The sequence below is a fragment of the Panthera pardus genome, unplaced genomic scaffold, assembly GCF_024362965.1.
Source record: "Panthera pardus isolate Hobbes unplaced genomic scaffold, ASM2436296v1 HiC_scaffold_16, whole genome shotgun sequence".
NCBI lineage: Eukaryota > Metazoa > Chordata > Mammalia > Carnivora > Felidae > Panthera > Panthera pardus.
Genome location: NW_026526721.1, coordinates 40,880,094 through 40,893,967, shown reverse-complemented (window position 1 = coordinate 40,893,967; position 13,874 = coordinate 40,880,094). Strand labels below are relative to the sequence as shown.

Sequence of the window (13,874 nt, the reverse complement as noted above, 5' to 3'; positions counted from 1 at the left end):
CCTCCAGACACATAGAATATCCTTTTTTTAAAGCTATATACACCAGAATTAATCAAGTCTTTTTGCACTAATTATCGAGGTCACATAGATCATTTGTCACCACAGAGACGGGAATTTCTGATTCTGGAACTTAGTCCCTTTCAGGTGACAAAAAGTGACATACTTTTTTTAAATTATTTTTTTAATGTTTATTTTTGAGAGAGAGAGAGAGAGCATGCGAGCAGGGGAGGGACAGAGAGAGAGGGAGACACAGAATCCAAAGCAGGCTCCAGGCTCTGAGCTGTCAGCACAGAGCCCAATGTGGGGCTTGAGCTCATAAGCTGTGAGATCATGACCTGAGCCAAAGTCAGATGCTTAACCAACTGAGCCACCCAGGCACCCCAAAGTAACATATTTTTAAGCAGTCTTTCTTCACAAACTTTCCATGTCTGTAGGAGAATCTGTTATCCTGATATTTTAGAAGTTAAAGCTGTCTGATTTCTCCTTTTTCTTCACTTCTTTTCACTCCACCAGATGAAATATCCTTTATCTTGTCAATACTTCTTTGACAATAACTCTTCAATTTGACCATTCCTCCCTACACATATTATAGAAACTCTACTTATACTAGGATAAGCAAATTAGTTGTTTGGGGAAAAAAAAAACATCTCTGTAGCTTAACAAAATAAAAGTTTATTTTCTGGCCATAGTCTAATGAAGATGGGTGGCTCTTCTGGAAATTTCTCTTTCAGGGGTAAATATAAGGAATGAAGTTTATATAATTTTATGTCTCTATCTAGAGGTCTTCAAAAACTGCTACATTGATGGGAGAGAGGAACAGTGTATGACCAAATGAAACATTTTATGATCAAGGCTAAAAATTATGTCTTTACTTATGCCAAATATTCCACTGCCCAGATATCTGCCACAAAGTCCAAGAATAATTGATATCTGGCCTGAGAAATTATAGTTGATTTTTTTTTCCATGGGGCACAGAAAAAGAAAACAAGTTTGCTGAGCACATGACATTACCATGGCCTCACTATCCCTTAGAAATATTTACTACTTCCTGTATTCCTATGGTGCTATTATTGCCAGTTTTATTTTTTAATTGACCACCTTTTTTACAGAGATATTCCATAATAATTTATTTCCTCATTCAAACATACTGTCTGGTAACCTATTATCCGTTTATGGAGTATATGAAATAAAGCATATTATGTTGACTTACTTTAACTGTTATACCTAATTATAGACAACTGAACTTAATGCATAAGCACATTACTTAACTACCATTATAATTATAATTATGGCAATGTATAGGGGACAGCAATTGAAAATATATATAATTTGTTAAAAATTAAAAAAAAATAAAAAGTATTAAATTAAAAATAAAAACTTTGTTACAGAGGTGGTAATGATCCTTAGAATTATTTAAGCAATAAGTATGTCCATACTTAAGTTAGTATTCGGAGACAGATCAATATTAAAATTATCCAAAGTATCACAAATGCTCGTTTTGGATTTTCTGAATATTTTCATACCAAGGGAAGACTATATACAAATAGACCAAGTAGAATGTTGCCTACATAGTGTGACTTAAGATGTAAATAACTCATCTATCTACTAAATTATCCTTCTACCTAAACTAACTGCTATTAGCAGTAAAGTCTTTGTATTGAAATAAGATTTTGTTTCCCAAAATCAGCTTTTTTCTTCAGAAAGTTTCATGCATGAATTCATGACCATTCATGTTTCAATTAGCCTGTTACATAAGAATATCATGCAGAGGTGTGAGGTAAGGAAATGTGAAAAGTACAGAGAACTGAAGGGAAATCCCAAGAGCATGTGACCATCCTGTGAGACTCTGGACATCCAGGCTTGAGAGTAGTGCACTTGGTTTAGGGAAATAAAAAGTGAAGATGTAAATGCAAAGAGACATTTCGCCTAATTCAGAGCTTTTTGGTATGACTGAGATTGATAATGTGTGTGTTAAGTGAATGGCTGCATTAGCATTTCGCTTTATTTTGTTCTATAGATTTTCATTTTCCTATAAAAAGATGTATACATCACATGCACACAGCCAAAACTCCACTATGTTAACATGCTAGCCTGGCTTGCTGAAAAAAGCAAGTCCATGGCAAAGGTCATACATTAATGGTTTATTGTGGGGAGGGAGCAGGGGAAGAGAGAATGAAAAGGGCAGCAATGGAAGTGAGACAGGGAAGAAGGAAAATGCAAATACTGGGAATTGTCATTGCTGAGAAATCACAGCTGGCTTCTCAGTCACTAGGAGATTCCTGAGAGGCCATAGACAACCACCTATTCCAGAAAGAGTCTATCCATGAAGCGAAAGGGTCAAAAATTGATTGGCTGACTTCTCTCTCTCTCTCTCTCTCTCTTTGAGGTAGAGCACACAAGAGCAGGGGAGGGGTGGAGAGGGAGAGAATCCCAAGCAGGCTCTGCACTCTCAGTGCAAAGCCCACCATGGGGCTTGATCTCCCAAGAACCTTGAGATCATGACCTGAGCCAAGAGCTTAACCGACTGAGTCTGCCAGGTGCTCTATGACTTTTTCTCTTTTAAGTCTTTCGTTGGGTCGAAGTTGGCCACTTTTCTGAGTTGTGTTATTTCTAAGATGACCAGAACCTGTAATGTGTCCAGTATCTCAACCACAGACACTGCAGCTGCCATCAACCCACCTCAGAGTGAGCAGAGGAGGAAATGCTACCCTCCTAGTTTTGGAAGGTAAGCAAAAAGGGTGAGCTGGAAAACAAGGTGACTGTGATGGCAGCCATGGCTTTCCAACCACTGGAAGAGTGGGCTTGGTACCTGGGGCCTCTCAGGGAAAAACAAAAAAAAATCTGTTGGACAACAATCCTCTATGGATTTCTTCGATTTCTCCCTCATTTTGGTCTTTGGAACAAAGACATGTTTGAGTAATATACATGCTTTGGAAACTAATGTCTCCCTAGAGATACAGACTCCAGGGTATTCGAGGGTAGTAAGTTGCTTTTTCCACTCTGGGAACATTTCGTTACATTCCAAGGTAAGAAATAATCTGTTTTTTTTCTTTTCTTTTTGTTTTGAAGAGGAAGATGAGCAGATATGCCAGTAGCCATATAAAATCTTCCCATCTTCTAACCATAACATTTTTCATCTGTGGTGCAACGTGTTGCATGTGCCCCTAAAACATCTGGCCCTCCTGGAATTGCCCTGTGGGAACGTGGCCATGAAGAACTAATGCAAGGTATTACTCTGGCTGAACCTTTTCTTCAGTAAGTAATAAGTTGTCTGTGACTTTGACCCAGGGTGTTTGTGTTCTTTTGTCGGTATGTGCATATGAATCCATAGCAGGATTGCTTACTAGTTTGCAGTCAGGGTAAAATCTTAGACCCTTAATAGCTCCTAACTCGACAAGAACCAGAGAAGCAACAAAGACCTTGGGGAAATCAGGCTGATGTATAAACTTAGACCAATACAGTTAAACTATGGGTCCTACTGTATTAATATATGGCACATTATAATTAAGATTAAAAGAAAAATCTTGAATTCATACACTCATTTTACAATTTTTGTAATCACTTTGTGTTCACTTGGGTCTTTTTTTTCATGATTCCATCTTCTGTTACTTCATTAGGGGTCTCACTTATTCAATACTTATTTATCAAATATTTACTTTACTTTTGAAATTTGTTTTAAATGTTTACTTAAATTCCAGTTAGTTAACATATAGTGTAGGGGCGCCTGGGTGGCTCAGTTGACTGAGTGTTCAACTCCTGATTTCAGCTCAGGCCAAGATCCCAGGTTTGTGGGATCAAGTCCCTCATTGGGCTCCTCGCTGAGGAGCTCCTCCTAGAGCCTGCTTAAGATTCCCATTCTGTCCTTCTACCTCTCTCTCCTGCTTGTGCTCTCTCTCTAAAACAAATAATCAAAAAGCATATGGTAAAACATTAATTTCAGGTGTAAAGTCTAATGATTCATCACTTACATATAATACCCAGCGCTCATCACAGCAAGTGCCCTCTTTAATGCCCATCACCCGTTTAGCCCATCCCCCTGCCCACCCTCCCTCCAGAAACCCTCAGTTTGTTCTTTATAGTTGAGAGTTGGATTTACGGTTTGCCTCTTCCCCCATCCATGTTCATCTGTTTTGTTCCTTACATTTAAGAAACAAATATTTTCTTTAAAGATCCATGCTCTGCCTTGTGTTTTTAAAAATTGGAACACAAAAGAAACTAACAGGTATCAGTGTATAGACTGTGCATGGCATTATTCTCTTTGTTCCATATAAGAATCATTTGATTCTTAAGACTCCCATAGTAGAATTATTATTAGCTGCATTTTAAGGAGGAAAAAAAGAGAAAAATAGGAATTAAGCAGATTGTCCAAGGTCACACAGCCAGCAAAGGAAAATGTCTTACTGTGAACACAAGACTGCTTAGATTTAAATCTTTACACTTTTAAAAATTTTAATTCTGTCTCATTATCTTAAAATTAACAGGAGCTAATGAGATGTTTCTACAAATATCTACAATACTTTTAAATGTACATTTATTTTGGGAGATTCTGAAGTCTCAAAATTGACACCTCTTCTCACTCTTAACACTCTCCATGGGCTTCTCATCAACATGGACAACTGCATTTGTCATCCATCAGCCAATGACCTCCTCATGTGCACATTCAGTCCAAAACTCTTTTTCTAAACCTATGTATTTGATCTGTTTAAAACCCTGTGAAAAGCTCATAAGGTAAAAACCAAACCCTTAAAAAGAGTCTCTAATATTGTAAAAGGTCTTGTACTTGTCTACCTCTTTCTAGTTTCTTTCTAGCTATCCTTACAATTTTCTCACCCTTACTTTTCAAAATCTTGTGAATTTCTTTTATTGTTAGGTTTATTTTTTATTATTTGAGAAAGCCAGAGACAGCACAAGTGGGGGAGGGGCAGAGAGAGAGGGAGAGAGAGAACATCCCAAGCAGGCTCCACACCATAAGCACAGAGCCCGACATGAGCCTCAAACCCGTGAACTGTGAGGTCGTGACCTGAGCCGAAACCACAAGTCAGACACTCAACCAAGTGAGCCACTCAGGCACCTCAAAATCTTGTGGATTTCTAAACTGTGTTGTGTTGCCTTCTGATACAATCACTCTGATCAATTCACTCTGCCTACACTATCCACCACTATCAACCACACATGCTCTCTCTCTCTCTCTCTCTCTCTCACACACACACACACACACAGACACACACACCTTCAGATGCTTAAATCTTATCTTCAGACTTGAATTTCAAGATCATATTGTCGTAGGATCTCCCCCAGATCCACCCAAGACTAGACCAGATCTTATTGTTGTGCAGCATAGTAGTATCAGTAATTTTCTTTTTTTCAGAGTACTAGCTGTTTGTAACTGAGCATGGTTGTTTCATGATTGCCATACTACAATGTAAGCTCAGGAGAGTGAGACTTTATCTTTTCTGTTAATTCTTATATCCCTTACACTTATCACAGTCTAGACACATGAAATAGTGCTTGAATGAATGAATGAATGAGCGAGCAAATGGTTAAAATAGGGAAAGAATGATATAACATGCAATAAGATTTCAAAGGTGAGAGATTCACTCACTCCTCACTTCACTACTTAGAGAATGTTTTATCGAAAATGTGACAATTGAAATGTATCTTTAAAAGATATGGGGAATTTTGAAGACAGAGATGGGTGAAGTACATTGCAGTTTGATCAAAGTGGTTTAGCAAGGACTAAAAGTATTGCATCAAAGTAGTGAACGATAAGTTTAGGAGTTATTACCGGATGCACACCATTTATTCTCCTCCCTTTAGAGTAATATTGAAAAGCTAATCTTAGGAAGAGAAGAAATAATAACTCTGTTGTTTAGCAACTGAGTTGAAGATGACAGTCACTAAATTAAGATTAATGCATCTGCTAGTAACTTAGAAATAGTTCTTTATTAAAATGATATTCAGGGGCGCCTGGGTGGCTCAGTCGGTTAAGCGTCCGACTTCAGCCAGGTCACGATCTCGCGGTCCGTGAGTTCGAGCCCCAGGTCCGGCTCTGTGCTGACAGCTCAGAGCCTGGAGCCTGTTTCACATTCTGTGTCTCCCTCTCTCTCTGCCCCTCCCCCGTTCATGCTCTGTCTCTCTCTGTCCCAAAAATAAATAAAAAACATTGAAAAAAAAATGATATTCAGCTATTAAAAACCATGAACAAGAAAACATAGAATATATGAATTGAAATAGATTCAGAGATCATTTAGCACTACTCTTTATTTTTTTTCCAACGTTTTTTATTTATTTTTGGGACAGAGAGAGACAGAGCATGAACGGGGGAGGGGCAGAGAGAGAGGGAGACACAGAATCGGAAACAGGCTCCAGGCTCCGAGCCATCAGCCCAGAGCCCGACGCGGGGCTCGAACCCACAGACCGCGAGATCGTGACCTGGCTGAAGTCGGACGCTTAACCGACTGCGCCACCCAGGCGCCCCTAGCACTACTCTTTAAATGAACAGATGAGGATGTGGTCTAGCTTGATGAACAGACATGCATGAATTAGCAAAATGGGTGAGTAATAAAGACAGGATTAGAACTCAGGTCTCCCCATTGTCAGCCTAATACATTGGGGATAAAAAGCCCTGCAAGAAAAACACTTGCCAGTGGTAAGTTCATATCATACTTAGCAATAGTCATCAATAAAAATAACTGCCTACTATAACAAAAAAGTAATTAATAAATCTCAAAACATTATGTTGAACAATAGAGTCCAAACACAAAAGTATATAGACTGTATTATTCCCTTTATGAGAAGTTCTAAAACAACAAAAACAAATCTATAATGATGAAAATGAAAGTAGTTGTGTATAGAGTTAGGCAAGGGGGATTTAACTGAGAGAGAAAGTAAAGAAATATCTGGGGTATTGACATGTTATATAGTTTGATTGAGGTTGGTGTTATGTGGGTTTATATATTTATCAAAATGTGTCATACTGAAGCATCTGTGCTTTTAAAGGAAAGTAAATCATACCTCAATAAAAACCCCCTATTGCCATAATCATATTATACACTAATTCCATTTAAATAAAGGCTAAAAGTCGGGGCACCTGGGTGGCTCAGTGGGTTAAGCATCTGACTCTTGATTTCAGCTCAGGTCATGATCTCGCGCTTTGTGGGTTGGAGCCCCACGTTGGGCTCTGCACTGACAGTGCGGAGCCTGCTTGGGATTTTCTCTCTCTCCCTCTCTCTGCTCCTCTCCCACTCGGTCTCTCTCTCTCTCTCTCTCTCTCTCTCTCAAAAATAACTAAACATTTAAAAAATTTTTAAAATAGGGGCGCCTGGGTGGCTCAGTTGGTTGAGCGTCCGACTTTGGCTCAGGTCATGATCTTGTGGTCTGTGAGTTCAAGCCCCCCATCGGGTTCTGTGCTGACAGCTCAGAACCTGGAGCCTGCTTCGGATTCTGTGTCTCCCTCTCTCTGCCCCACCCCCGCTCATGTTCTGTCTCTCTCTCTCTCTCTGTCAAAAATAAATAAACATTAAAACAAAATTGTTTTTAAATACAGGCTAAAAGAAAAACTGATTGCCTGATTGTGCTAGCTGGGCAAATATTTAGATAGATAGATAGATAGATAGATAATAGATAGATAATTGATATATGTGTAGTTAAGATATATGCATAGATACAATAATCATCTCTGTACTTCCAGTTTGTATTGTAGCCTAATACAAGCAATGACCCATTTTGAGAAATAGGTTATTAACTACTAAAATTATAAAAAAGGATAAGAAACCTAAGATTTACTTTATAATCCTGTTTGGACCTACTTTTTTGTTTTGATAGGTTTTCACTTGTGTGATAAAGGATAGGCAAATGAAACAGAATTTTCCTTTGTACTACCATGGGTCCACTACCATATATATTTTTTTTATTCCATTGAAAAAAATCTCATCAAAATGCCAGTGTAGATTTCTAGACTTCTCTGAAAATCTCCTTTCGCTCCAAATATGTTGTTGGGCGTACTTCTTCCCTGATTCTATCAACTGTATTCACCAGCTCCCAAGTGCATAATCGAGATAGAGGAGATATAACGAGAAAAGAGACAGGCATCTCTTCACCATTTGTGAGCGTAATGAACCCCTTCATCTGATCTTATTATAATTGCACCACCTCTGGCACTGGTCTTTGGATCTGCCCCCAGTTATGCCAACATCAATTTCTGGGCATATTGATGCATAATCTTAGCTGGCAAATCTCTACTCTTCAGGCCTTCTGTTTATTATAATATCGATGAGGTTTTCCTTTTATAGCTCCCTCTCTCTAGAGGTAAACAGATTTGGTTAAAAACAAAAGAGACTATTAATTAGCATCTTTCTAAAAAGAAGACTATTTTGTGCTGGTTTTTAATTCTCTGACGTAGATCGTTTTGTCTTCGTCTCACTGCTTCTGTTTCGTTTCTATGACTGTTTTTATAAAACTCATGCCTGTTTACTCAGATTGTGACAAAAGATAAGCCTATTCTGTTTGTATTTTTCAAGCTCATTTTGACATTTAAGAACACGTTCTACCAGTTGAGCACGGTTCTGTCCTTTATCACACTCAGTATTAGAAATGGTATTTATCAGTTAGTAAATCACAGATGTTCAGTATGTGCATTTAACCACAAAAATGGGTGCGTCGAGATAGAATGATCGCAAAGACATCTCCAACTCAGTAAAATGATAGGTCACTCTTGCCTGAAAGAAAGAACATTTTCCTCTCTTGTGTGGGAGAAAAGATAATTTGTCTTTCTTACTTTGTTTAAATGAAATAGCTAGGCTAGTCTGTAGGGTTTTCTCTCTGGATCTGTAAAAGAATTTCCCAAAGGCAACAATTAAAGAACAAATTTATGTACATAAAATGACTATGTGACAGAGAATTCTGTTTATTTTAGTTATCCTTGATTTGGTTTGCCACTCTATAGATCTAATCATTTGGAGAGAGTTTAGTTATGCAGATCGATAATTGAATTTTAGAGTAGCTCAAAAGCATGTTATTGCTTTCCAAATTGCAGAAGAAAATGTACCTGATTTGCTTCTCCCAGGTAAATTTAATCAATATTCCTTTGGTCCAGCTTCAGATACTCCATCTAAAAGTGAAGAGGAAAATTCCAAAGTTCAGTAAGGAGTTTGTTCCTTGACATCAGTAAAGTAACTGCTTACTAACTTTTTCTTTCCCATTTTGAGCTTATATATGGAGAATTTACCTGCAATTTCATAAGGAAGCACATGTTTCTAACTTAATACACAACTAGAATCTGTATTTTTCAATGACAAGTACTGGACATTTAATTTGGGTGGGCTTAAATGTGCATTAATTCATTGCTCATTTTGATCCACCTTGGGGGCTAATTTGGAAAATATACCACATTAACCTACCACTCAGAGATAATTGCTGAATATATTTCAAGAGTTTGAAATCATCCCATTATGTACATTTCTACCTTCTTATTTCCATTTGGGCCAATGAAAGGTAAAATGCTAAGTAGGGTGAACTAATTATTCCAGGAGAACATTTAAAAAGATGTTTCTCTGCATTTAGTCAAGGGTTCTGCACAATGTAATAATAGATTGCTACTGATGATTTTGATTATTATAATCATGTTGAATGGCAAGGTATTTCAAAAACATTTCTGGAAAAGATTGGCTTAAAGAAAGATACAGGTAAAAATAAATCATGATTCAAAAGGTTATCCTACTAGTAAACTACTATGTGATACCTGTTTATTCAAAGGTACAAATTGTTTCTAAACCTTCAGTGATTCCTGTGATGATAAAATATGTTTGTCAGTCTTTGCCTTCTCTAGTTAATATTTTGTTTTTATCATATTGCAATACTTAAAGCTTACACAGCATTCAATATAGATTGAAATAAGAAGTTTTTCATGGATACCTATAACTTTGCAATAGTTTCTTAGTTTTTCTTATTAAAACAAACCAGTTCACAAACATTAAAAGGACCACAGACCCCAGGGAACTAACCAATCAAACAATTAACTTTCTCATTAACAAGTTTCACAAGGCATGTAAGTTAAAAAAACAACAGTAATAACAAATCTTTATTTCTGAAATGTTAAATCATACTGTGTTGCCTGTCATTTCAAGTTACAACCTGTCCCAAATTCACAGAATCTCAGACATGCCCTGCAAACTGAAAATAAAAATGGCCTTGAGAAAGGAAATCAGATTTCAAATGTCTGAACAATTAACATGAAACCTGAAATATAAGAATAATGCCTTATATTATTTAGAAATTTCTCTCAATCCAGTTATTTTTAAGATCTCTGAATTTAAGAAGAATGCTATAGCAATAAACACTTGTCTCTAACCTTCGCTATAAGTGCATTTTAGGGTAGTTTTCAGATTTAAAAAATAGGTGTCAAGTAGGAAGGAGACTAGTCTAAGCAGTTGATGCTGAGCAGATGGGCAAAAGGAGGGTAGGGGTAGCTGGAAACAAGAACCTGAAATCCAGGATAAATTTGGCTAGCAAGTGATGACATAATTGCAGGAAAAATCTAGATGGAGTAAATAGGCAGCAAAAAAAAAAATGCAAGTTATCTCATATGATTGCAAGTCAAAAAGAAGAATCATGTAAGCAGAAGTATCTAGGGAAAAACCCTCAAATTTCTTATTAAATGAAGGTAGTTGAAATTAAGAGAACAGCTAATGTTCAATTTTAAATATTTATTGATTGTTTTCTATGTAACAAATTGGTAATGACGGTGAATATATTAGAGTTTCTGTCCTAAAAATATCTCACAATCTAGCTGATACTCACATCTGTATGTTTCTTTAAAATTCAGCATAGGGGTTTAGTTCTGCTGGTTCTTGATGGCTGACCAGGTTAATTAGAAACAATCACCTTATTGAAGAGAGTGAGAAAACTTGACATTACTATATATATATATATATATATATATACATATATATATATATATACACACACACACATATATATACATATATATACACTTGAATAAAAATACATATTATAAATATAAATATATATATATATATATATATACTTGAAAAAAATGTAGTTGGAGAATTTAAAAGGCAAGGGAAAATAATAAGGCCAAGATTCAGAGGAACACAGAAAATCAGAGATGTGAATCCAGCATTTGTGGCTAATTTTCCCTTAAAATGTCTTTGAATTTCAGAAAAAAAGGTATTTGGGAGGGTGGTGAGTTCAGAGCTCACCAAGTAGAGAGTAATAACTACCTGCTCTTGGATGGGACTGTTAAGACCTATATTCTAAAATTGAACTGAGGAAGAAAGGTCCTTGCGGAAATGTATCTCAGCTTCAAGTGATTATTTCAGATCTCAAATTCTTTCTCCATTAAAAATGGATAAGATAAATACTAGATGTAAAATAGTTACAAACAATAGAGTTATCAGACACAATCTTTGGCTACTCCTGAGATATTCAAGGAAATGAGAAGATTGGAAATTTTAGCAGCAAATTGGAAATTACAAAATGAAATAAATGGAAATCAGAACTGAAAAATATAATAAACAGAGCTGAAGAGAAAATTAATAAACTGACATAAGCAAAGAGAGAAAAGATCCAGAATGAAGCAAGGAAAAATAAAAGAGAAAATACAAAACAGAAAGCTGGAGACATAGAGAATAGAGAAGAAGAAATCTATATAAAAACGGAATCTCGAAAGGAACTAGGAGACAGTGGAATACAAATATTATTCAAACAAATAATGGCTAAGCATTTTCCAAACTGATGAAAGACATCAAACCCTGGATTTAAAAAATGAGACAAGTTTCAAGCAGGATAAACAAAAAGAAAGCTTCATTCATGCATATCATAGTAAAATTGCTGAGAACTGAGGCACCTGGATGGCTCAGTTGGTTAAGCGTCCAACTCTTGATTTCAACTCAGGTCATGATCTCACAGTTCATGAGTTCGAGCCCCACGATGGCCTCAGTGCTGACAGTGCAGAACCTGCTTGGGATTCTCTCTCTTCCTCTCTCTCGGCCCCTCCCCTGCTGTCTCTCTCTCTCTCTCTCTCTCTCTCTCTCGCTCGCTCCTCTCTCTGTCTCTCTTTCTTTCAAAATAAATAAACTTTTAAAAAATTGCTGAGAACCACAATTAATTTTGCTAAGGAAAAAATATGTTTATGCCCCAATAGAATAAACTCAAATTACATGAGAAAAATTCAAAAAATAATAAAAATAATTTCAAAATTATAGTCAGAAATGTTCACACACCTTTCACAGTTACTGATAGAGCAAAATAGTTAAAGAAGGGCTATATTATAATGTGTTCATATGACTAGCACTCATGCCAACAATTATTTAGTGAAGGGAATATCCTAGATAAATGTTTGATAGCTATCAGGGACTGATTAAAACTTGGACAAGGACCATTAAGGACTATATGTGTGTGTGTTTCATTTTTATTTCACTATTACATCAGTTTCTATCATCTACTTTTCTATATATCACAATTTCTATTTCTATTTTTGTTCATTTTCCTTGCCAATGTAATACTACACTCATCTATGGTAGCTGTCATCTAAAAACCTCTCACTTTCTCCATAGTCCTCATCTTCAAAAAATTGTAATTAACTTCTTCACTATGAGTGCACTTGTTAACCCTTTGTCTTTTGGTATAGGTCCTTCCCACTCTACTAGAAATCTTTCTTCAAAAATTCCCATTGACCTAAAACACTAAATATTTTCCTTCAGTTGCCTCCTGCTGAATAAATCCACAGCATTTGTCATGATAGGTCATTCCAAAGATATCTGTTGGCTGTCCTAACATCGAACTATCCCATTTATCTTGCAATCCTCTTAGTCTCTCTTCCCTTACTCATATGTATGCATCTTTTCCCTCCATCTTTCTATTATGCTAATTCCTAAGAATCTGCCCACAGCCATTTTTATGTTCACTTTCTTGCTTTGGAATCTTGGCTAAGTCCACAGTTTCAGCTACCATCTCCAAATCAGTCACTTCCAAATCTTTCCTAAGAAACAGCTGAATTTCTAACTGTATGTTATTTCTACACTGAATTCAGTAAGTCTAAAATTAAATGATCTGTCCCTGGAGTACCTGGACAGCTCAGTTGATTAAGTGTCCAACTCTTGAGCTCTGTTCAGGCCATGATCCCAGGGTCATGGGATGGAGCCTGGAGTGGAGCCCTTAGTGAGTTTAGTGTTTAGCATGAAGCTAAGATCCTCTCTCTCTCCCCCTTTGCCCCTCTGTCCCTATCCCCCACTTGCACACTCTCTCTCCAAAACAAATTATCTATTACCATCTTTTACATAATTCTCAGGGGTCTTATATTCCTCTTAATGTACTTTTTTTTGCAGTCACTGTAACTAAAAATCCCTGAATTACTCTTGTTTTTCCTCTTCCTTGTCTTTAATTATACATAAATCATTATATATATTGAAGCTACATATGTATGTGTATATATGAATGTATATATATAATATTATATATGGTTTTTTGCATGCATTTCTTCTTCCTTAACCCCCTTTTCACCATTTTAGTGAAAATAATCATTACCACTTGAGGCCATCATTAGTATTTTTGAAATATTTTCAGTCTTCCTTGCTTCCAGTTACATGGTAGGAATGCCTTTCCCTGCATTCCCGGAAAGTAGGCCATGCAATGTGATTTCCCTTGGTCAGTTAAGTATGGAGAGAAGTGTTATGTGAAAATTCTGGATGGAAGCTCTTCAGGCATTGCATGTTTTACCCTGCTGCTACTCTTTCCCTACTGCAATGATAATGGAGAGCAACAGTGATAAGAAGAACCCGCTGATATGTGCTGGTTAAGTTGTATAAGTGAGAAACTTTTAAAGACCCTGAGATCTGGGACTATATATATATGCA

General features: G+C 36.6%; 1 long non-coding RNA gene across 1 annotated transcript in view; it reads right to left on the bottom strand.

Moving 5' to 3' along the window:
• The window catches only part of LOC109255355 (uncharacterized), a 341,821-nt gene that overhangs the window by 144,927 nt on the left and 183,020 nt on the right, over window positions 1-13,874 (bottom strand). The window contains exon 3 of the long non-coding RNA XR_002075194.2: window positions 9,047-9,109. This is a non-coding gene — a long non-coding RNA (uncharacterized LOC109255355). The remainder of the gene's footprint in view (window positions 1-9,046; window positions 9,110-13,874) is intronic.